Raw genomic sequence first — 26,881 nt, 5'->3', positions numbered from 1 at the left:
CACAAGTTAACTGAAATTTGTAATGTGCTTTGAAGATGCTGATTTGAAATATAAGCCAGTTTACAAACATCTATTGTTATAATTTAGTTGGTTTGGTTTTGTAATAATGTTAAAATAAGTTATGAATAACGTTCAACACCTAAGCTTATCTATTAGATTAAACTAACTTTAAGTTCAGAAGATTCTTGTAATTTGGTAAAAATCATTAATATTGTAAGACGAAGAATATTATATGTATATACTTTATCCATACTTATGGAGTGTTTAAATTTTAATATTTTATCATACATAGCCTGGTGGAATTACATCTGGTTATCCAGTAAGAGCTCAGCCCCCTCCTCCTCCTCCTCCACCACCACCACCGCCGCCACCACCTCCTCCTCCTCCACCTCCACCACCACCACCATCAGTTCCACACTTTCAATCGCCAACCTCTGCTGCTGCTCCATCTCCTGCACAGGCAAGTTAAATCATATGTTAAAGAGATAGCACTAAATTTTTATTCAGACAGTAATGGATTTACTCTCATTAGTTTGTAATATGATTTATTCCTTGATTTCTGTATCATGTGAATATGGGTATGAAATTTAGCATTAGTTGCTTTTAATATTTTATATAAAATTTAGAATATTTAGAATATGATAATTTAGGAATGCCATTGTAAAAGCTTATAGGTATGGTCTGGTAAAAAAATGAATGGAAAGTATATAATAATTCATACTAAGTTATTTTGCTGTGGTGCTGTTTCTATGTAATTGCAAAATTTTGTGCAGCTCTTTACCCATATTGGGCATTTTCCTTCCAGAATATTGGTGTTGTGATAAATCTGATTGTCACTCGGAACTTTTTCATTAGTAACAATATTTTATTATTGTTATTATTATACAGGGCACCTCCATGGAATCCAAAGACTCATCATGGGAGACCCAGACTATGCACACAATATCTATTATACTTCTCCTTGAATCCGTTAACAAAAGCATTCACACCTGACTCTGGCATTCCATTCATTCACCTCTCTCCAATTGAAAAATCTAGCTCTTAACTCTTACCCAATTTCCAGGAATGACTTCTTGTCCTACCTCATGTAGCCAAGTGCTGAAAATTTTGCATCAACCAACTTTTGCAACCCACAAACTCTCAATCTATCCTCACAGAGAGTATTCCACAGACCACTCACCATCTTGGTCACTTTCCTCTGGATCCTCTCTATCACTTCCTCATCTCTAAGAAACACAGGTGACCAGATGTAGTCATATTAAAGCTTTATAAAGAGAAATAACTCCTTTATCTCTGATTGTTAGTGCGTTTTTTAATAACCAAGTAATCCTGATGGTTACCCTGGCCACCTTAGTAACATTCCCTCTAAACTTCAACTCTGTCTGACTACTACTACCACACCCAAATCTCTGACTTTATCAATTTCCTGGAGTACAGTTCCCTCAATGTGGTATACAGCTTGTTATCTTTTAATCCCCAAATGCATAACTTTATACACTTTTCGACATTAAATTGACATCCATTGTTTTGCCCATATTGTCAACTTATTTAAATGATCCTGCAAGCTCTCTACATTACGTTGATTAACTGTTACTTTACTCAACTTTGCATCTTCAACAAACAACTGAATATCTCCCTTCAGATTATTTCCTGTATCATTCATGTACAAACAGAGCTTCATGGCACATCACTAATCATCTGCTTTATTCTGGAGTCTGCTCCTCCATATACCACCTTTTTGGTATCTACCCATCGGCCACCCTTGTATCCATATCACCAGTATCATATCCATCCCCATTTGTTCTAATTTGCATAATAGCTCCGTGTGGTGTCCTGTCAAACACCTTTGCAAAATCCAGCAGTCATCATCATCATCAAATTCCTGATATATACCCTCGAGTGGTGTACAGGATGTGATAGTACTACATAAAAAATGTACATCATTACTAACTTCCTATCTACAATTTTCTTCCAAATCAGTCTGTTACTCTTGAATTCTCTTTTTGATCAACTTTTCCAGTACTTTTTATCACCACTCCTGAGATACCGATCGGTTTATCATTTGCTACCATACACTTAGATCCTCTTTTATGCAGAGGAATTATTTTGCCCTCCTACTATTCCCCCTCTGACTTGACCATAGCTGAGGCTTAAATTAAACCACAGTCAAAGGCATTGCCAGTTCCCTTGCACATTCTCATAAAATCACAGCTAGTGTATTTTTCATATCTTTATGAAAATCATACTACAGTTTCACTGTAGTATGATTTTCTCACTAAATTGGCCCACTCCATATGAGCTAAAAGTAATGATTTTCAAAGAAAGCTTTCTCATGGATTCTTGAAATTACTCTTCTAGACTGGTAACAATCATATATTGTACAACCAGAGTCATGCTGCATTAGTCTGTGTGACAAATAGCTCTTGCACACAGTGCTACCACTTTGGTGTATTCCCCCCCCCACACACAGGTGTATTGATGGGGGGGAAATACATATGAGAAGTTGCAACCCCAAGAAAACGCTGTAATAAACTTGTCATCCCTCACCCTCAAGCCGTTAGTTTTCACCTAACACTAGACCTTATTCATGTCAGAAGCAACATAGTTCAAATATACATAAATTTACAAAAAAAAAATTGATTTTATATTAGAATTAAAAGAAAAACAGCACAGTTTACATCATAAGTACACAATGTAAAAGTACACTAGATAAGCCGTCAAATTTTTGCTGCCCGGAATTTGGCCAGATCACAAGCGTTAGGTGTTGTATTAATCAAATCGTCCATTGTACAACTAAAGGGACATAACCTACAGTTCAAGAGGTGAGCCATAGTTTGCTCCTCCCCACATTCACATAGGGATGATTCACATGAAAGTCCCCACTTTTTTACATTATCCTTGGATCTTCCAATGCCCCATTGCAGCCTATTTAAAGTTTTAAAATTTATTTTAAAATTATTTAAAATTTTTCCACCAGACCTCAGCATTTTCTCTGTTGTCTGGTGGAAAACTTTCAGATTGTACAACCTAATCTGTAAGGTGATTGTTTCTTGTCTTCCATGGAGCTAGTCTTGATTTTTGGAGTGGTTTCGGTGGTATGAAGAAAGCTTTTCCTGGATTTTAAACGCTGATGGGCAGGTTGATATTCAAATAGGGGATGGTCTGTAGACATGGATGCCTTCATCCTCTCATTTCTAGCTGCTACCTCGCATCTAATATCTAGAGGTGCTATGCCAGCTAAACAATGGATTTTTTCACGCAGTGTCAATCTCAAACAACCAGTAATGAGTCTACATGTCTCATTTAAGGCAACATCCACTTGCTTAACATGGCGGGATCTATACCATACAGGGCACAAGTATTCTGCTGCCAAGTAACATAGAGCTAAGGCAGTGGTCCTTATTATTTGAGCTTGTGTTTCCCCCAGGTAGTGCCGGATAGTTTCCAGAGAATACTATTCCTTGCAATTACTTTATGTTAGTATGTACTTATGACCATTGGTCATAAGTACATCTATAAAAAAAACATCATGATTCCTATTGAACAAGGGATTCTCAGCCTTCCTGTCCATATTGCTAGCCATATTGTACTGGATGTAGCCGATGTACTTACACAAGCAAAACTGCCAAAAAGTAACCTCTCCACAAGGTATATGAAACACTACTGGAAATAAAAAAAACGAAAATAATAATAATACAATACTAATTATGAAACCGGATAAAGGGAATGTCACTGTAGTTCTAAACCTTTATGATTTCATGTGTAAACTTGCTTCTTTCCTTAAAATTTACTTAACTTACCTTCCCTTAGATTATGATTTTACCAGTACAAAGATAGAACACTTCACAAGCTTAAAAAAAAGTCACCTCCTGGCCTATTGAAACTACTAATAAAGTGAAACCATACAATTCTAGACATCCATCCTCCCTAGATAATATGGGCTACCAAAAATCACAAACAAAATGTGCCATTACACTCAATTGTGGTTGGCACTGATTCATCTACATACCAATTAGCCAAACATTTAGCAAAAGTACTCTCCCTGTATTCTGGTAACCTCTTCACACAAAAGAAAACTCTTACACTTTGAGTCCTATCGATGTAAATATACATTGATAAGACTATAAGTCCCAGTAGGCTAGGACTCATAAGTGTTAAAGCTAGTGTAGAAAACCTCACACCCCCAACACACTGACAGTGGTCAGTTGTGATGTCTTCTCTCTATTCATCAATGTCCCAATTAGACACCTTAAACCTTATCCAAGTTAAATTTTCTCCTAATATCTTGGCCATGTTTAAGTTCACTATGAACTCTGGCTATTTTGTGTGGAAAGGAAAATTCTACAACAGTGATGACAGCCACAGACTTTGAACATTCTCTCCCCCTAAGCTAACGCTTCATGAAGATCTATAAAAGGAAGCCTTAAGCTTGTCCTTACATAAACCTATTGTTGGGCTATGCTATTAAGTGATATGTTCTCCATTTGGCCACATGGCTTGGATGTGGCCAAATGGCATTTTTTAACATCTCTGAACAACAAATCTTCCCTTCCTAGACACTTTGATTACATGCCAGCCTGATAAATCCATTCTCTGTTTATAGGAAACCCACACATGCTGGGGAATGCATTCACCAACAGTTCCCCCCTCCTCTCATTGGAATAGGATTATTTAAAAAATACCTTACAACCACTTACAGACGATAAAAAAAAAAAATTTAATTGGCTTCTGCTCCACTAATGACCAGCCCCCTAGACCTATCAGGTGTTTATTAGGTTCCTTGCAGTTGTAAATTATCCTATGACCAAACAGGCAGGACAGCCAACATCAGAATCTTCAAACACACTGACTACATCCAGTTCCACCACAACTACACAGGACTTGCTGATCATACTTTGGATACTCACCACAGGATATGCTAGAAGAAGAAGACTGCTCCACTCCACTGCAGCAAATATAAATGCGAGTGACTATTCTTGGAATCCTTCAGGAACTTCTAAGAATAGGCATTCTTCAGCCTTGAACTTCCTAGACCTCAACATGATTGGTTGCATGAAACTGCCCCAAATTGGGGAAGCACTCATTCTCAGAACTCCAGCCCAACAGCAAAGAACACCCATTTAGGAAAACTATTTAGGACTTTAGGCTCACCTTTGGTTGCTATGCTTCCTCCTCATTTACCCAGTGTAGTGCCTTCATGCACATATTATGTTTTAGTGTGTTCCCTGATGATGGCATTTGACTTTGCTGAAATATATCGGAAATATTAAATTTAGTGTAATTAATGTTCTGTCTATGTTATTTCCTTAAAAAAATAGTTACGAATATCCAAACTATAGTTCTTACAACCAGAAGTGTATCGCATGATTTACAAAACAAGCACACAAAGATAACCTTTAATAAATAAATGTTTTTTTTTTTTTTCTAATATCAAGTGCAGCAATATTGAGGTTGCATTGCAATTACTTATTTTCTATAACTGAACTTTAAATTTAAAAAGAAAAAAAAATTGCTTTGAAAAGGGTGGGGGGGGGTATAGAATAGGACATATTGGTATATTTATCAAGTGGACAGGTGAGTATACAAAGTCGCAATTTATTTGTTAATCTGTAGTTTCATATGTATTTTGGAATGTGAAATAAAACTACCTGATATTGTAATAATGAACCCCCATGACTTCATTATCAGTATGGAATGTAGCCATTTGTTATAAAGAGGGATTATTTATTAATTAATTATCAATCCTCATTTTGTTATGAGATTTTCTCTATAACAATTATTTCTATTTCCGAGTGTTTTTATGCACAGGGATTCAATTTTTCAGAATCTGAAAAATCACTAACTCAAGACCAAATACAAAATATACACATTTATTAAAACAAAAATAATATATACACTTCAAATAAAATTACACGATTAACTACAAAATTAACTGTATCCAAGGCCTTTTAAAATAAACTTACACTTTAGAGATCACCCATTCTCTGACTCATTCTATTACTGGTTTGTTTAACATATACTTAATCACGTCTACTAGACTAAACACCCACCTTGCTTACACAATAACAAAATGTTCATAGTCGGTATCTTTGGTAAGGCCTTTTTCCGAAGATACAGGATTCTCTTCTTCTTTTCCATAAGATCCTTTCTCATCACCCTTATGTAGTACACATTATTCCTCTTGACTCTGAAGTATAGATATTCTGAATTCACCAAAGTATAAGTACTCTTACCTCATGCAGTTCAATTTTTGTTAATTTTTTTGTACCAGCAAAAAAGGTTTCTTCTACTGCTTTATCTAAGTTGCTAAATTCCTTCTCCTTTTCCAGTAGAAATAACAGATAGATTCAGCGTCCTTAAAATAGGTGAAATTTTTTAATCAGCGTTTCCTTGAACATTCCTATAGAATGTCAATTGCAATATTTTCGTTTAATTAGCAATACTTATTGACAGTCTTAACTCCTCCACTTTAAAGACTCGCAGTTCTACGATTCCTTTTCGGAATCTTCTATTAATATTTCTCCGACTGTCACATAGAACTAAATAAACTTTGTAAGAACAAAATTCCTCTGTCTGTGTTCTTAAACTTCCATTAACTCTCTCTTGTTTTTCCTCCTTTACTTTTGATACCGAACACTCTTTTGTTGTTTCTGTTACCTCGATACTGAATGCTCTCTCTGTCAGCTGTCAATCACCCAATCAAACTCCTTGGTGAGCATATGCACTCCATGAAAGTGGCAAGCAAGAAGTTAGGTATAATGGCTGATATGTCGTCTCCTTAGTGTCACGAGAATGCCTTTACAAAACATAGCACTTAATAATTTTAAACCACAATAAAATTTCTGAAAGTGACACAACTATCCAAATCCAGTAAGTACACAAATTTTTTTTAAATGCTTCACATTTCATTTTGACAAAATAACATCGATAACAGGCACATCGCAAATGCCAACAATAATTATGTTATGAAACCAAAACTAATAATGTACTAACATAAAAATATTCAGAATTTTAAATTATGATTATTTTTACAATAATTCCTTGCTTTTTGTTGCATTGTGAGGCATCTTATATTCTCGTGTATTGTTAAAATATTAAATTTGTATAAAGAATTTACTTTATTAAGGAGAAAAAAAATCTACTATTCATACATCAGTTCAATCCTTTGTTTCTGAGTTGTAAATGCTATATAAATTTGGAAGTGGACATGGTTTATCATCTTTAACACTTTTTAACTTGACCTTGTATTCTCAATTTGAAACAAAGCTATGTACAAAATCTTCAGAACTGTTTGTCAATGTCAAGAAGGATAAAAATAAGTCAGTTACAAAAAAAAAAAAAAAAAAAAAAAAAAAAACTTATCAAACAGGAAATCACAAGGAATAACTAACTGTGCTTCATTTCTCAACTGCAGGTAATCTACTGAGTAGAACTAACAAGCACACAAAGGTAATCTTTAATTAATAAATGGTTCTTTTTTCTAATATCAAGTGTAGCAATATTGAGGTTGCATTGTGATTACTTATTTTCTATAACTGAACTTTAAATTAAAAAAAAAAAAAAAGTTGCTTTGAAGGGGGGGGGTAATAGAATAGGACATATCTGATATATTTATCATGTGGACTGGTGAGTATAAGCTCTGCTGTCGTGAGCCCATATGCCTTTAATTCCCACTCAGATTTCAGTCACTGTGCACATGCACGTGCTGCTTAGCTCTGCTTGCCTTTAGCCATTAAAAATGCATGTCAATCCTTTGTTGCAGACTAGGCATAAGGAAACCACATTTCTTTCACTTCATATATGACTAGTCAACATATGCTTCAATGTTCATCTTATCTGATGAGCAGTCACACTGCGTGAATGTCTTTATTTATAACAATTTATGACTATTTATTTCAAATAAATGACAGATCTTTCAGGGGACCCTGTAACCCCTAGATAAAGCGATCCCTTGGTGGCAGATAGGGGAGCCCACCATGTATGTATGTGTATATATACATCTGTGTATGTGTATATGTATATATATATATATATGGTGGGATGGTCTGAATATACTGAATAAGGACTCGTGGACCAACAGGGAAATCATCTTGATTGTAAGGGAAGTGGCTCTCCCGTGGTCCCCTTGCTGGATCTATCCACTTCTACTTTGAGGAAGATTCACTCACTTTAATCTTTCCTATAAGGCCTTATCAGCCAACTCTTCTTATTTTATGACCCTGACACTATTAGAGTACTCGAGGGCCATGAGGTGTTTCCATTTCTGGCCTTATAACCATATCCCCCTCTATAAACCTTGACTATCATTCTACTCTATTCTACTATAATCTACTCTTTCCCATTCAATATACCCTATTCCTCCTATGGGTTGAAATTTGGAAGAAGGCTAGACCACTGAACTATCCATCGTCAGGCTAGTCACCTGACATGGAGAACATAATTCTACTTTTAAGCTGACAGAAAATGGTAATCGAAATGAATCTATGGAAAACGAAAATGGAAACAAAATATAATACATATAGCAAACAGGAATGTAAGAGGAATATCATATAAAGAAATAGAATTAGACCAAATGTTAAATGAAAGAAATTTTAAAATAGCATTAATCACTGAAACAGAAAAGAAATTAAAAGGAACCATGAGAACCGAAAATTTTAATGTGATATACAGTGGAGTTGATGGAGACCAAAGAGCACAAGCAGGAGTCATGATTTGATTCATAACTCCCTTTCAAAACAGTTAAAACATTATAAATTATGGAATGAAAGAATAATAGAAGCTAGAATAAAAATAGAGGTTATTTAACAATAATTGGTTTATATAACCTCAGAAGAAGGAAGAGAACAGGATAATATTGAATTTTATAATCAGCTACAAAATATATATAATATAATAAATAAAAATGATTATATAATTTTAGCAAGAGACTTAAATGCGAGGATTGGAAACACGAAAATTAATAATAATATAGGAATATATGGAGAACATACTCTAAACCGTAATGGTAACAAATTGATTGACTTTGTAGTTTATAATAACCTAAAAATAATGCATTCTTCTTATAAACATAAAGACATACATAAATATACTTGGACAGCAAGAGGATGGAAATCAATATTAGATTATTTTGTCTTAAATGAAAAGACATCAAAGTTTTCGTTATATGTTAGAGTTCACAGAGGATATGAAATAAGTAGTAACCACTTCCTCGTTAAAATAAAGTTAAGATTACCACCTAAATGGCTACAAGTAACAATAACAGAAAGAAAAATTGAAACATTTGTTTATAAAACTAGACTATTGAATGACACAAATGTACAATGGCTATATGAACAAAGAATTAACCAGTATCTAGATAAAATAAAACAAAATGAAGAAATAGAATGGCTTAATATAAAAACGATACTAAACGCAGCAGCAAATGAAAGCTTAGGAAAGACCAAAAAATTCAATAAAAGGAAAAAACTGAAGATATGGGATGATATAACCAAAGAAATAATCAAAATGAAAAAAGAAGCCTATCATAATTGGTTAAGCAGTAAAAGATTAGAAGATGAAATAGAATATAAAAGAATAAGAGCCATAGCTAAAAGAGAAGTCAGAAAAATACATAGAGAATCATGGAACAAATTTGTTTCTAATTTAGAACATGATTTATATAAAATAAGACCCAATGTATATAAGATTTTGAAACACCTAAATGCAGATACCAAAGAAAATATAAAATTAAACACCAAATTGAAATGAGAAGAATTTCTAAATTTCTACACAGAATTTTAGACAGATAAAAATTTTAAAAAGACAACTAGCTTAAATGAAAAGGAAATAACTAAAGAAGAATTAGAAATCAGCCTGAAAGAAACAAGAAACGGAAAATCACCTGGAGAAGATAAGCTAGGTTCAGAACTATATAAATATGCAGGAACAAGATTCAAAGAAAGATTCTTATTATTTTTAAATAAAATTTACTCAACTGGTAACCCCCCAATAGAATGGAAAAAAGCAATTTTGATTCCTATCTTTAAAAAAGGTAATAGAGATGACCCTAAAAAGTATAGAGGTATAAGCATACTAAATTCCTGTTACAAAATATATAGCAGAATTTTAAATAGCAAACTAATGAAATATTCCGAAAACTTTATTTTAGAAGCACAAAATGGGTTTAGAAAAGGATGATCATGTATAGACTTCCTTTTGCCTAAAATTAATAATAGAGAAAAGAAGAGAATACAATTTAGAAACACGTATTGCATTTATTGACTTTGAAAAAGTTTGACAAAGTTAAAAGAAGCTTAAATTAAGGGGATATTAAATCCCACATAGTTTTAAAACCAAATAAGAAACTCAAAGATTGGAATCAGAGAGTTTCTTGCCGAATATAGTAAACTATAAAGTATCGGCGAACACTTAGCGTGAGCTAATGCAAGTGACCCTAGTACGTAGTACAATACCCGACGACTCGTTGCAAAGGTGGGGAAAGTTCAGATCGCTATTCTTAGGTATTTTCCATAATGTAAAAACACATTTCCTAGGAAATGTATGCTGTTATTACATTATGGAGGGAGGTCACTACCCAGACCGGTTTCAGCCTTTTTTCAGGCTTCATCAGTGAGTAGCTGGACCTAATAAAGATCTTATTAGCTCTTTATACTTAAGTTAAAAGAAGCATTTTATTTAACATATTAAAAGAAAAACAAATACCAAATAATATCCTAAAAGCTATCATAAGTATATATGAAAATAATCAAATACAAATAAGATTAAATCACGAGCTATCATATAAGAGAGAGATAACCAAGGGGTCTGACAAGGAAGCCCCCTCTCAGCAACTCTCTTTACTATTTACCTAAATGAAATGGAATAAAAATGTCCATCAAGGTATTAAACTTTCTCCTATTGTGAACTTAAAAAAACTCTCCTTTTTGCTGACGACCAAATAATAATTACAAATTCTGAAGATAACTTACAGAAAGCTATTTTAGATCTAAATGAGATAGCCAAAGATTATGGTATGATAATATCAACAGAAAAATCAAAAACTATGGCCTTTAAAGGACAAGTTCCAGCAAGAACTAAGATAGTAATAGAAGATAACAAGATCTTAGAACAGGTGAATTCATTTAACACCTAGGATGTATGATCACATATGTAAATGAAAAAGATATAAATGCAAAAATTGCAAAATATTTAAAAATAACTGGTGTAATTAACTCCATATTTAAACCAAAACTAGTTTAAAAACAAACCAGACTAAAAGTATACAGTACATTAGCCCTACCAGTCTTATTGTATGGAAGTGAAATCTGGACAATAAAACAAAAAGAAAAAGATTAATAATAGCAGAAATGAAGTTTATAAGAAAAACTGCAAAGTATACTCTATTTGATCACAAAAAAAACGAAGAAATTATGAAAGAATTAAACCAAGAATCAGTAATAGAAAATATTAAAAAAATATAAACATAAATGGATGGAACACGTTCAAAGAATGAAAACAGAAAGATTACCAAAACAAGCCTTAAAGTACAAGCCATTAGGAAAAAGAAAACCAGGATGTCCTCTTAAAAGATTTAACGATGACTTCTAAGGCCGGAACAGGCAATACTAGGCCTAAATCCTTGATATGCATGATGATAATAAATGACTTATATAAATAATAAATTTCGAATGACTGCTCAAAAATTAATTCTTCATGAATTTTCCAGGTGTGCAGGGCACACTTTGAATATGCACTCCTGCTGTATATGGAGTTGAGCAAAAAGCAGGGTCTATTTTCTAATTAAATGGTGAATTTTATACAGAGATGAATCTCAGGTAAAATCTGAGCCATATGATAGATGTTATCCATGTTGCATAGTTAGTTTTGATTATATCTGGTAGCTTTTCCATGGACTGCTACTCAAAATTCCATCTTTGTATAAAATTCACCATTTAATTAGAAAATAGACCCTGCTTTTTGCTCAACTCCATATATGGCAGGAGTACATATTCAAAGTGTGCCCTGCACACCTGGAAAATTCATGAAGAATTAATTTTTAAAATTTGGAAAACAAAAATGAGATGCAGAATTTATGCTTGGTGAGGATATATTGTTGGAGGTGGAAGAAATAAGAGATCTGGGGTGATAGTGGATAAGGATCTGAAATTTAGGGGATACATAGCCAAAATTGTGAAGACAACACAAAGGCTCCTGGGAATGATTATTACTATTATTACGGGCAACTCCAATGATGCGGAGGCAACAGACCTGTATAAGTAGGAAGATTCTTGTTCTGTTGTATAAGGCTTTGATTAGGCCACACATGGACTATTCTGCCCAGATTTGGTCACTTGGTTTTCAGAAGGACGAAGAGATGTTGGAAAGATTGAGAAAATGTAATTTGCAGAGTCTGCTGGACAGGAGGAAGAAGGGAGATATGATAGAGACCTACAAGTTAGTAAGGGATTGTTATAGGATCAATGCTGGAGAAGTTCTACAGAAAATGGTGGGATATCAGGGGAGAACCAGAGATCATCCCTGGGAACTGTATAAAGAGGGTGTGAGTAGGGGAGTGAGAAGCAGGGTCTTTTCATACAGAGTTGTGAATGATGGGAATGCCTTGCCTGAGAGTGTGATATCTGCAGGGAGTTTGAGTGTGTTTAAAGCACGGTATGATGAGCTGCGTGTATGATAAAAGGACCTCCTAGATGAGTCTTTGACTCCATGGGGTCTTGGGTAATAATAATAATAAATAGATTGGCTAAAAAGTAGATGGTGATGAACCCATAGCCAAGCCTTCTTTCTGTTTGTATTTCCTTGAGTTGGAAAAATGTGTTATTGATGCAGTCTTTGAATAATGTCACTTTCTGGTGGAAATAATTATTTTGATACTTAGGATTCAAAATCCTGTAATAGGACATTTCTGTATTAGTCTCTGGCACATAAATGGATATCAAAATGCAGATTTTGATATCCATTATGAGCATAAAAGCTTTCCAATATCTTATTCCACCTTTTCACTCCAAATGATTGGGGGAGGATTAACAATGATATTCTTGCAAATAAACTCTAAAAATTGAAGGCCATATACAACACAATTGCTACACAGCTTCATTTTAGTCATATGATACTAATTACTAATGCCTCATTGAGTAAACATTCTGTTTATTGCAAAGTACATAAAAATGAATCTTGAAGATATTTCCATAGCAATTGCTAATATTCGTGTTGAAGTTTCTGGAAAAGAAAATTATGTAGACACTGGAATGCAAACAAATAATTTGCTATCTAAAATTATTTACAGCTGATTTCACTGGCTTAAGCTAGCATTATCAGAGGCAATTTAACATTACACTCTCAGTGAAGACAAACTAAACTGACTTGGATAACAAGGGTAGTCATGTGCATGTAGGGTGACAGTGTCACTCTTTGTGGTGATTGCTGATGCTTATGAGTAGATAGGGCAATGTGCCAAAATCTATTTACTGCCCTTGTTTTCGAGATCATTTTAGTTTGTCTTTACTGAGGGTGTCATGTTAAGTTGCCTCTGATAATGCTAGCAAAATGTTGGCTGTAAATAATTAATTTTAAATAGCAAATTGTTTGCATTCCAGTGTCTGTATGGTTTTCTTTTCGAAACTTGAAGATATTGAAAATAAACTTGAAACTTGAAGGCTGGCCTGGTTGGATGAGTGGATAGGGTATTTACTCTCCACCCAAAAGGCTGCGGGTTCGAATCCCGCCGTGGGCATGGATGTTTGTGATTGTCTGTGAAAATAGTGGTGGTGGTCGGCGGTAGATGGCATTGGTGGAGATGAGAGTTGTAGAGTGGGTGCCTTCCCTCGATGAGTCTTTGGACTCCCTGGAGGTATTATGCAATAATCATAATAATATTTATCTTCTATAATTTCTACAAAAGCTCCTTCTTTTAGAGTCTTCAAGAAATTATCTAATTATTGGTTTCTCCCTCTTTCTGTATGACGTCAAGAATTTTTTCATGACATCTAATGATTTCAAGGCTTCCATAATATTGCAAGAGATATTTTGCAATTGTTTGCTAGATGCATTGACTTCACTTAGAATGTCATACCAAACAAATGTGCCAAATATAAACTTAAAAGAATTAATTTGTTTTGCTAACGAACTAGCTTCCAATTTTGTTTTTAATGCCTTGTTGCCCAATTAAGCTGTCATCTTCTGTGATGAAAATTAAATCTTCATGTATTTCTTTTACTTGATTTTGTATTACTTTTACAGCTTCAACGCGACTTTCCCATCTCGTGCATAAAGGTTTTAAAGTAAAATTTTGGATGTGGTTTAGAAGAACTTCCCATTGATGATTCGATGAAGAAAAGAAATTATAGATTGACTGAATAATAAAATAAATGAAACAAAATAAAATAAACTAAACAAAATAAAATAAACTAAACAAAATAAATAAAATAAAACCGTCTCTACATTGCAGCTTGCTGCATCGCTCAACACCAAGTTCAAGGAATGCATACAACATGAAACAAAAAATGCTCTAGGATTTTTGTTCCTTAAAAGTGCTTGTACCTTTGCATTCTTCTCCTTCATGTTTGCCCCGTTGTCATATCCCTGACCACGATATTTTGAATATTTAAGTTTTTTTCTTCTAATAATTTTAAAATTACTTCAGCCATACCACTTCCTGTTGTATGATTAATTTTAATAAAATCTAGAAATCTTTCCTCTATTTGTATAATGTCTTGGGTTTCTTCATTTTTTTCTTTTATAGAAACATATCTTACAATTAAGGACATTTGCTCCTGCCACGAAATATCAGTGGTGCAATCAACAATTATTGAAAAATACTTGGCATTCATTATTTTCGATACAATTTTTTTTTTAATTTCATTACTCAATATATTAATGATTTCGTTTTGTATACATTTCCCTAAATAATAAATGTGAATTTCATTGTTTTTTTTATGCGTTCTACGTGTTTTTGTAATACGCTATCAAATTCGGTAAATAATTCAATCAGTTTCAAAAATTTTCTATTATTATTTGTATATAGAGTATCTGAACTTCCTCTGAATGCTATGTTTTCTTTTGCAAGAAATTTAATAACCAATATTATGCATTTTAAAACATACGTTCAGTGTTCTTGTTCTTTTTTGAGTAATTTTAGCTGATGTTGATCAATTGTAGTTTCATTTTTTAAATGCTTTTCCAAATCAATCCATTTTTCAAAATTATTGAAATGTCCTTGAGATTTTTCGTGGCACTGAAGAACTTGAGACATGTTTCCAATCATTATTTCCTTCCGAAATTAAGTTCATAGTTTGAATATCAGAAAATATTTCATTTTTTGAACTTGAGTAAATTAACCAAGATCTTTTTATGGTTTCTCCGTTATTCAAAATCCTATTATAATGTGATACATGAAAACTTCTATTATGTTCATCGCGTGGAAAAGTCTCTTTTGATTCAGCTGGAGAACCTCGTTTTACTAATATATCAATTATTGAATTGGACAAGTTTGGCCATAAAGCAGGCTCTTCTAGAAGCTTGTAATTTAGTGTTGAGGTATTTGTATTTGAAGTCGAAGCTATTGGATGTTTCTCAAGAGCCTGATTATCATCTAAACACAAATTCAAATTTTCAGACTCATTGTCAGTGGGGGACTCCGCAGAAACGTCGCTTTCACTGACTCTTGTTTCTGATAATTTCAAAAATTTCCGCAATTGATTTTCTTGCCAAGCTCAAATAACTTCTCATTCTGCTTGTCTTTTTCTGTATTGATGACCAGAAAGGGTTTTCATTTTGTTTCTCTGGTCTGCCATTTTTGTCTGATTCTGAAATCATAAAAAAACTATTTCTTTTTTCATAAAGTATGGGCCCAAAACAAAGTAAAAAATTTAGAATCGAATCATTTGCCAAGTCTCACCCCTTTATACACTCATTTTTATCTGACTTTACTGCATTAAGAAAACAAATAAATTAGCAAAATAAAATTAAAAATTACCTTGTTTAATATTAACGTAAAACTCCATATAGTAGTCAATGGGCACAATTTCAAATATATGCAAGAATTTGTAAAATAAAAAAAAATAAAAAAATAAGTTAAAAACAACACGGCTATAGCTACAAAGAAAATGAAATGAATAATTTATTTAAAAAATCATTACTAAGATAAATCACATATTTAACTACAAATTTGCCTTCATAAATACGAGGTAACAAAATTCATTCAGCAAGCTAATAATATAATACACATTAACACCGAGATAGCAAACTGGCACGTAAGAAAATTTTGCAAGTATGTGAACGATTTGTAATAATTATTATAAAAACCTCCATGGAGCCAAAGACTCATTGTGGGCGGTCCACTATTATACACATAGGTTATTATACCACACCTTAAATATATTTACTGTCTGCGCTCACCACACTCAGGCAATGCATTCCAATCACACCATTCTCCAAGCAAAAAACCTGCTGCTCACTCCCTTGCTCTCACAAATTCCAAATCTCCTTATATCACTTGTTGCTTTCTTTACTTGCTCTTCCTTTTCCTTTTGAGAAAAGCAGCTCCCGATAACTTTTTCTCTTTCAAATTACTGATCTAAATGACAATAAATTTCATATTGATAAATTATTCTTTTTCTATTAATTATTAATTTTGAGTTAATTTATTATTTTTAAGAGTTTTAAAACAAATCTTATTTAAAAAAAAAAAAGATTTAAAACAGTTGCCTTATACGGATTTTTACTCTAAATAATTAATTTATATTTAGAGTAAAATTTTTTTAATAATTTGATAATTAAAGGTAAACTATAATTATTGAGGGCAATGTAAGACGTAAAGTATGCTGCCCAATGAGCGATTTTGCCATTTTAGCAAAATGCGCTTCTGATTAATATTTATAACTTATAAACTATTATCTTTAAAATTTTATTTGTCTATCAAAAATCCAAAAAATAAGTACACAATTAAAAACAAAGTCAAAAATTGTCCAAAGTCACTTAAACACAGAATACACAATACACTCAATATGTTTCACATTCAAAATTGAAATTACGCTGAAAAAAATATAAGTACATATCATGCTGTTATGTCTATCCAAATTCGAAGCGGAATTTAAGAAAACGAACAGCGTAATATACACCTATGTTTCAGACTAAATATTTGGATAGATCAGTGTTTCTGAAACTTCAGATATCTGTGTACCCATTTAATTTTCATTATTACCAAGTACCTTATCAAAATAATAATAAATAAAAATATATTTCATTGTAAATTCTGTTTTATTTGAATTTAGATGTACTTTAAACAAAAAAAAAAAAAAGATTTATTTTTAATAGAACAAAATTTATAAAGATACTATACATTTTTACTTAATCTAAATAATTTATCATCAATGAGAGGAGTGAAATTGCTTATTTCTATATCTGCTATATTGTTCTCTTTTGTGCGTTTTATAAATCCAATCTTTAACCAATGATCCATACTTAAGAATTTGAAAGCTAAAAAAAAATTATCGTATTTACTCGAATGTAACTCGCACTTTTTTTCCAAAATTAAAGCTAAAAAATCATGGTGCAAGATATATGCGGGAATTTTCAGAAACTAAAGTTTTCAGAAAAAAAAAAACTGAAAAAAGGTATGACTTACCAAGAAGCTTCTGTTCTCCATCACTTCTTCTGTCCTCGAGAGTGGTTTCGTTGTGTGTGCAAAGTTATCTACCCAGATAGTCATCATCTTTCCCGTTATATCAAGCAACAATTACCAGTAATTTAAGACTTGAGATATGTAATGAACAATCCTTGACAAATTACTAATGAAAAGTGAAAGATGTGCGCAATTGTAGCCAATAGAGAAAGAACAGCTATTAAGAAGTGCATATGATTGGTGCGGTATTAACAAAAGATCGTGCAACCCAAACAAAAAGCAAGCTGATAATTGAATGGAAATGCTAATTCTATTAAACCGATTTCCATAATATCTGAAATACATTCACCATATATTTTTTAGTTTTAACACGTTCATGATGGGGGAGGTAGTGTCAAGCAAAACCACATGTTGCCGGTGTAACGTGGTTTTGCTTGACAAATTACTTGAGGCTATACAGCAGTTTCTGTTGGAGGGGAGATGTGATTCATTAGTTAGTGTTTATATTCCCAGTTGTCTGTAATTGCACTATTTGTTGAGAAATATATTACACAGTCTGCAAATATCTGTGAACCTTATTCAGTGACATGATAAAACTAATTGTTTTTCGTGTTTCTGCAGTATAGTTGCTGTTGTAGAGGGCGTATTGTTTACTGCAGGAGCGATAACTCGCTCCAACGTGAAAGTCGGGGTGATAGTGACTTGCAATTTGAGTAGGAGAATTCATGCATAATATAATTTAATATACAGTATATATAGACTATAAAAGTTTATGAAATTCACATCGTATGATACTTTATGGGTTGTTTCCTTAAGTATCTAATAAGTGGGTTCTAAAATGTTTAGTTTTACTATGTATGATTATAATTTTTTTATTAATAAAATATAAGCGCATATTTAACTGTCAATGAGAAACTAAATGCTGTATTTTTGTAAAATATCTTGTTGCCGTAATACGGCTGATTGAGCACCCTTATTAAGCAGCACCGTGAGGCAGGCTGCCTTTATGCTACACCTGGTCGTTGGTACTAGTCCCAGGGATTATCAAAATAAAAATAATTATTTGTAAGAAAGAAAGTTTTAAAACGAATAAAAGTTGAGCAGCTCTCAGATGTGAACTGTAGACTAAAATATACAAAAATTATTCAAGAAAAAATGAAAGAGTTTGAGAACAGGAATCAAAGATGTTGAAAGTTTAATATTTCACTTGGTTAGACTATAATAAATTTAGTTTAATTCTTTATCCAAGTGTGAGCAAACAAAGTTTGTGCCTGAAAATATCTTCAGGACTTGGGTAAGGTAGTACAACACCGGGCAACTCGTTGCAAAGGTGGACCAAGATAACATCACTTCTATCTCAGTATCTCCCATAATGCAAAACACATCTCCTTGCGGATAGGTATATGTTATGCATTAAGGGAAGGGCCACTACCCAGACTAGTTTTGACCTTTATTGAGGTCTCTTCAGTGGGAGCCAGGCCCAGAGGTGGAGATACCAACAGAAGCAATGGCAGGTAATCTTTACCTATAGGAGTTGCCGGTTTGCCACCTTTTTATTAAATTACTCTGGATTTAGAGAAAGATGTTGAAAGTTTATTTTTCACTTGGTTAGATTATAATAAATTTACTTGGTCCACCTTTGCTACAAGTTGCCTGGTGTTGTACTACCTTACCTCAATCCTGAAGATATTTTCAGGCGCAAACTTTGTTTGCTCACACTTGGATAAAGGATTAAACTAAATTTATTATAGTCTAACCAAATGAAAAATAAACTTTCAACATCTTTCTCTAAATCTAGAGTAATTTAATAAAAAGGTGGCACACCGGCAACTCCTATAGGTAAAGATGACTGCCATTGCTTCTGCCTGGTATCTCCACCTCTGGGCCTGGCTCCCACTGAAGAGACCTTAATAAAGGTCAAAACTAGTCTGGGTAGTAGCCTTTCCCTTAATGCATAACATTATACATATCCACAAGGAGATGTGTTTTGCATTATGGGAGATACTGAGATAGAAGTGATGATAGCTTGATCCACCTTTGCTACGAGTTGACCAGTGTTGTACTACCTTACCCCAGTCCTGAAGATATTTTCAGGCGCAAATTTTGTTCGCTCACACTTGGATAAAGGATTAAACTAAATTTATTATAACAGGAATCAAACCTTGGAGATTCAGTGGCAAGCTCTGAAGAAAACATTGATTCTGCCAGAGAGGCATGTGGTGAGGTGGTCTGCACGGATAGAAAAATGAATTCCCTGGTGGACACAGGAAGCTTGTGCTCTTAGTGAATATAGAGACAAATGTAAGAAAGCTAAACACCGTGTAAAACTAGCTAAACAAAACTCATGGGAAGACTTTGGTAATAAAATAGAAAATAAATATCAAGAAGGTGGCAAGATATTCTGGAGGTCATTGAAGAAGCTCAGAAATGGAGGAAACAGTGCTGTAAAAGGAATTAGAGATGATAAAGGTGACATAAAAACAGGAGAAAAAGATATCCTTGAAGTATGGAGTAATTACTTCGAAAAATTGCTAAATGAAACTAGCAGTGATGACAGCACAGTGATAAAAAAACACTGACCAGGCATGCAATCAGGAATACATATCCATGCTTGAAGTAGAAAAATCCATCAAAAGTCTGAAATGTGGAAAGCCAGCTGGAGTAGATATTAGACCAGAAATGCTCCAGTATGGAGGTTAAAAGTTTTACAGTAGCTACACTGCATAGTTCAGAGGGCCTGGACAGAAGGACGAATTCCAGATGATTGGAGTAGAGCTCTCATAGTACCCATATATAAAAAGGGAAATAAAACTAATTGTGAGAATTACAGAGGTATTTCTCTACTAAGTGTTCCTGGTAAGATTTATGCCAGTATACTTGAGAAACGGTTGAGAAGGATTGTGGAAGACAAGCTGGATTCAGGCCAAATAGAGGCTGTCAGGATCAGATATTCACTTTACGACAAATACTTGAAAAGTCATGGGAATATACCAAAAATCTGTATTTAAGTTTTGTAGATCTGGAAAAAGCATATGACATGTGCCAAGAGAGAAGCTATTCAAAATGCTACAGTTGTATGGCGTCAGTGTATCATTATATCAAGCAACACTTAGTCTTTATTTGAGTTGTAAGTCAGCAGTTAGAATTGAAGGAAGTACAGGGAGATGGTTTAATGTTAAATCTGGTGTCAGACAAGGATGTACATTGTCACTTCTGTTATTCATTATCTATATGGATTACATTATGAAGGAAAGTGATATTTAACCTGATATCAAAATTGGAGATGTTAATGTCATCTCCTTGCTTTATGCGGATGATGTTATACTTCTAAATAAATTTGCTACAAGTTTGCAAGATTCCCTGACTAAATTGAATAACTGTTGTGATAGATATGGTATGAAGGTCAGCAATAACAAGATAAAGATAATGAAAATAGGCAGAACCATTTAAAATATCAGCTGCATTGTGAATAGAGAACCTATAGAACAAGTAAAACATTTCAACTACTTAGGCATGATTTTTAGTGATGATAGTAAATTAAATATGGAAATAGTCAACAGAATCAACAAAGTTGGTATGGTAGGAAGTCAACTGAATAAATTCATATGAAATAAGAGAGAAATTAGTCAAAACACTAAATTAGCTGTATACAAGACAGTGTTCAAACCAATTTTAACTTATGGATCTGAGAGCTGGGTCAGAAGTAAAACACTTGACCAAAGACTAGAGACTGCACATATGAGAATCATGAGAAAGATTAGGGGCGTGAACAGATGGCATCAATGGCAATATCATATTAAACACGAGGATATTAGGAAAGAACTTGACATTGTCAGCATCCAGGAATGTGTTAGCAAAGGTAATCTCAGGTGGTATGGTCACTTAAACAGAATGAGCAAGGAAAGATTAGCCAAACAGGTGTTCTCTGCCAGGTTGGAAGGAAAAAGAACCAGAGGAAGACCAAGATATAGGTGGATTGATGCGATAAAAAGTGCCTTAGAAGATAGATATATAAATATAAGATCTGACAATGTTGTAGCTTTCACAGGTAACAGATTGATTTGGCAGAAAATTGTAGGTAGGAAGTTAGTAATGATGTAAATATTTCATGTAGTACTATCATATCCTGTATATCCCCTTGCGGGTAAATATCAGGAATTTGATGATGATGATGAAATAATTATTTGGAGCTTATATAATTAGAATAAAATATAATTATCTTTATAAATATGTATATATAAATTTAATATTTTTTTAATTTATGATATATCCAATTTAATTTTTGTTTTATTTTTAATTTTTTCTGCCTCCAGTATAATTGTAACATAAACTCTGTAAGTTTGTTTTCTGCCCTTTTACTTTTCCACCTACGGCATTCGCCCATTCCGTCCCTGCCTCGCGCCGGGCCTGCTTCTGTCAAAACATAATCTTTCATATCTGTTATATTGATAACATTTTTATTAGATTTTGCTGCTGTTGAGTAAATTATGTTAAAAATATATTGAGTTCAGCAGATTCAAGTATTCAAGGCATAGATCATGAATAAGAAATTCAGTGGATATTTTGAACTCTTGTGTTCTTGTTTTTTATGAGGTAGAAATCTGGGCTTTGCTACCCTATTTGCACCAAATCTAACATTATTCTTCACCAGTTACTCTCCCTCAATTTTTGTATCTTAAGTCAAGTATGCTTGTATAAATCTTTCTTAGAACACTCACTAGGGAAATTATTTTGTAATGTAATTCTTTTGTTTCCTTTTTTTCATAAAAGAACTCTGATCCAGTCATCTGGTGTTTAATCTAAGCTTACTGAATTATGCAGTATATCCACTGATGACTTTAAAGGTCATTATCTCTGGCAGCTGTCTTCCAATATTTCAGATGACTTTTTCTGCTACAAATATTGAAATAAACATAATTGCATTTGTGCTGGATATTTTCTGTGCAGTGTTGACTAATTTTTTTCAAAATAATTGTCTGCATGTCTAGATATCCTTATCTTTGAAATTTATATTGCCTTTATTTAATTCTTTTTGTGGGACTTCATTTCTAAGCTTTATTAGTAGCCTCCAAAATATTTTGTTACTTACATATTTACCTTCTTTATTCTTACAGAGTGACTTGTTTAGTCACTTTGGTATATATTAACTTGGCTTTCTTAATTTTTTTCTGTATTCTGTATGAATACATATGTATGAAAAGAAATCATGCAGCCAGGAACTTGCTGTATGATTTCTTCTTTTCATATTGCTTCTCTTTCTGCACCCACCACAAACCTGACTTTTCTCTTCTCACAAATAACTTTACTACATGCTCTGTCAAGTTATTCTCTCTAAATTTTCCCAGAACACTATAGATTTTGGATTAATTTTTTTTTTTTTTTTTTTTAATGTGACAATTCTGTAAGTACAAATAAATCATTGTCTAGATACTCATTTTGAAATTTATCCAGCACTGCTTACCATTCAAGAAATTTGCTTGTTTAATATCAATACTATAGATATCCTCTATCTCCTGGTCCTTACTTATTCCCTTATTTATCTTCTTTTTTCTCCTGAACCTTGCTTATTTCTTTATTTAGGAGGATTTCACCTACTTTTTCTGGTTACCACAATCATATCAAAATGATATTTTTGTAATCCCTTTTTACATCACCTCTTCTTCATTGATGCTCTGTATTTTAATAGTGCCTTTCTTCAAGTTTGAGATTATTCCAGTAGCTGGTATTTTCATTGTTTAAATTGCTTCCCAGACAAAAACAGCAGAGGCATATAAATGGGCTTTCCAGCTAGCATATGATTGTTGTACGGTCGTTTCACTTTAACAAACTCATAGGGACTACAGAAATAATTTGTTACAGTCGATATTTTATTGTAGTATTAATGAACCTTAATTTTCTCTAGAACAGGAAATTAAGATTCAGTTTAACTGTAGTTTGTTGTAGGGAGAATGAACTGTTCCATAATATTTCATAATCAGTACAGGCTTATTATCAGCTAAGTCCATAATTTTTCTCTGTTTTGCATTCAGCATCTTATTGGAAATGACTTTTGGAGATTGCACATTGGTCAGAGTTCTAGTGATCTAGCTTCATCCTTTAAGTGACCTAATTAATAAGTGCCAAACATGAAAAATTTTAATGAAATAGTAGCATCTTGTGCACAGAGGTGTTTCAAAAAAGGTATGGCACATTGCAACTGAAAACTGATCATTTGGTGAGGCTGGGAAGTGTGGGGATAATAAGAGAAGAGCTTGAATCTTTCTTCACATGGACATCATATATAGCTGGAGTGAGCAGTTGTTTGCAAGGTAAGTGATTGCACTATAGAAATTCATTGCCTGTTGGAGTTTACAGAGCAATTTCATATTGCTCTCTACACCATAACCAGAAATAAGTTTGGTGTAATACTTTTGCTGACAGCTGTCAAAGCTTTTAATTTTTTAGAAAATGACAATATATACTAGATAATTATAAAAAAAAATTAATGAATACTTTTCTGTATTTCAGCAATGTTACATTGCCATCATCAGGGATCACAAAAAACATGTTTTTTGTGATATGTGCATGTAGGCCACTGGGCAAATGAGGATGAAAAAAGGCAATAGAAGTTGTGGCAAACAGGCAAGGCAGCCAATATCAGGATATCTGAACACAAGGGCTACATCCAGTTCCACTAATACAGCCACTCAAGACTTGCTAACCATGCTTTGGACACCCACCACAGGAGACACTGGAAGAAGGCCACTCCACGCAAATATAAGTATGAAAGACTATTCTCCAAATCTGTCTCAGCTCTGAAAAACTTCGAATGCATGAGACTGCCCCAAATTTGGGAAGCATACATTTTAAACCCAACAGCCAAGACAACTCAATTTAGCCCACTAGGGGGCACAGTTTAAGACTCTGGGCCTGATTTCTGTTGCCTTTCTTCAGCCTCATTTGCCCAGTGTTAGTGCCTGCGTGCACATGTCATCATTTTTTGTGATCCCTGATGATGCCATCATTCATGCTAGTGCAGTTCAGAGGGTGAAGTGTACTGATATGCACCCAGTGATGCAGACTATCTTTTTCTTGTATAATGAGACCTTTTAATCACACATGTACCACAGTAAAAATTTAATTTCTTATGCAGATATTTTGTCTTATATATCGTAAGACGTCATCAGTGCTAAAAGTGAACAACAATAAGGAATTTGAATAAAGAAACAGAGTGCATGCATTAATTGGAATCTCTCTATGTTTACAGTCACATGTTCATGGGTTAAAGCTGTTGGGCTGAAAAGAAATCAAAATAGATTAGTTAAAAATAAAATATAAGCAATTACAAATTTATTTAATACAGTTGGGATAACAATTTCCCACATTTTTGAAATGAGAAAACACCAAGCTACTGTATCGTATGTTCACTGTGCATTCGCAGATGCCATTTATACAAGGAAAGTGCTGACTCCCACTTCTTCAGCCTAACCTAAATTGTAATGACAGCCTTACTATTCCAAAAGTGTGGGAAATTGTATTAAATAAATTTGCAGTCTCTTATATTTTATTTTTAACTAATCTATTTTAATTTCCTTTCAGCCCATTAGTTTTAATCCATGAATGTGTGACTGTATACATAGAGGGATTCCAATTTAATGCATGCACTCTGTTTCCTTATTCAAATTCTTGATTGTTCATTATTGATGATGATGTCTTAATATTTAAGATGAAATATCTGCATAATAGATTTAATTTCTACTATGGTACATGTGATTCTGTGGTTAAACTATCTCTTTGGACCATCTGCTTGGCAAGCAATTTGCAGTCATTAGCGATACGCAGAATGCTGTCATTTCTTGGTTAAAGATGTAACTGTTCGATTACACCATGATTAGATTCCTGCTACAAATAGAACAAATGTATAAATATCTTTAGCAGTAGTGCGGAAAAGTATCATTCAACTTATGTGGTTGATATGTATCTCTGGTTAGAATAAAGTTCCTCACATAAAAAGAGCTTGTTACATTATTTTTTGAAACACTCATATATTGACAAGAACTTGAAAAATTGAATGTGAAAAGATTGTTTTTCCATAAATGTACATGGATACTTTTTTGACTTGGTGTTTTAAATTTACTATATGTTAATTTTATAACTATTTGTATCTTTTGTTCTAGAGTGGCTATGTTGCTCAGCAAGTTGTTCCAAGGCACTCCTATCAAAACCAAACAACCACAGTGTTTTACTAAATTTCTGAATGCTGTACAATTTGACTTTTATTTTAATTGATTAGTTTCTGTTGCTTAATTTTTAAGCAGAATCTCTTGATGTAAATCATTTTGTAAAGCACGTGTAAAATGTCATTTCTAAGTTAGCTCATCAGGATTATTCAATAAAATTTCAGAAATTTTTGGAGATTGCATCTTTATAGATAACCACATTCAAAAAGTGTTGAAATGTGGAATTTTTGAATGAATGAAACTTCAGTGATTTTATGGAATTAACATCAGCATTAACTAAAACCTTAAATTACTTGGCCTTCATGACTTCAAATTACTAATGACTAATTGGATAAATGAATCATTATCTATCAAATGAAAGATGCATCAGTAATATTCAAGGTGTGTGTGGGGGGGGGGGGGGAGAGACTTTCTTTGTCATACATCTCTGCATGCAGGTTATGGTTTACAAATTTCACCCACAGATGATCTAAAATGGGGGGAGGGGTGAAAATACACCACTTTTGTATTTGAAATATAAAACCTTTTGTTGCTGAAGTTGAAATTTTTCAAAAGACTGCAAACACCACCTGATTACAATGTTCGACTAATTTTGTCCTGTTATTTCACTGATTTATATCCTCTTAAAATGAATCAAGTACTGAGAAAGTATAACTGTATATGTAAAAGCATGTACTAACATTTTACATATAAATGTCCCTTTGAAATTAGTGACACAATAATATAAGAAATTAAAATATTGCCACTAAGTAACGACTTCTAAATTTCAGTTAGTTTTATGCTTTCTCAGTTTTTTGATCATGTCTTTTATACTCAATTTGATGTTAGGCTCAATGACATACGTCATGGACATATAAAGCTGATTAATTTCATAAGCAGTTAATCCTGTCTTCGTTGTGTAGAATTATGGAGACCATTGCTATGTTACAGCATTACTTTATATTAAAATCACCATGTTTTCGCCTTCATATAAGTGTTACTTTAAATTAAAATAAATGTTCTGATGAGGTATTGTCTCCGTAAGTCTACACAATTAATGCTTATC

General features: G+C 33.2%; 1 long non-coding RNA gene across 1 annotated transcript; it reads left to right on the top strand.

Moving 5' to 3' along the window:
- The first annotated feature begins 298 nt into the window (after positions 1 to 298).
- Positions 299 to 26,007, top strand: LOC150108230 (uncharacterized). Its single transcript, XR_016550648.1, has 2 exons — positions 299 to 460; positions 25,774 to 26,007. It is a non-coding gene; the product is annotated as an uncharacterized LOC150108230 (long non-coding RNA).
- The last annotated feature ends 874 nt before the right edge of the window (positions 26,008 to 26,881 follow it).

Source organism: Typopeltis vanoorti, chromosome 3, assembly GCF_054136105.1.
Source record: "Typopeltis vanoorti isolate ZY-2024b chromosome 3, IOZ_Tvanoo_1.0, whole genome shotgun sequence".
Taxonomy (NCBI): Eukaryota; Metazoa; Arthropoda; class Arachnida; order Uropygi; family Thelyphonidae; genus Typopeltis; species Typopeltis vanoorti.
The sequence above is the reverse complement of the archived record's forward strand: the minus strand, read 5'-3'. Positions and strand labels throughout refer to the sequence as shown.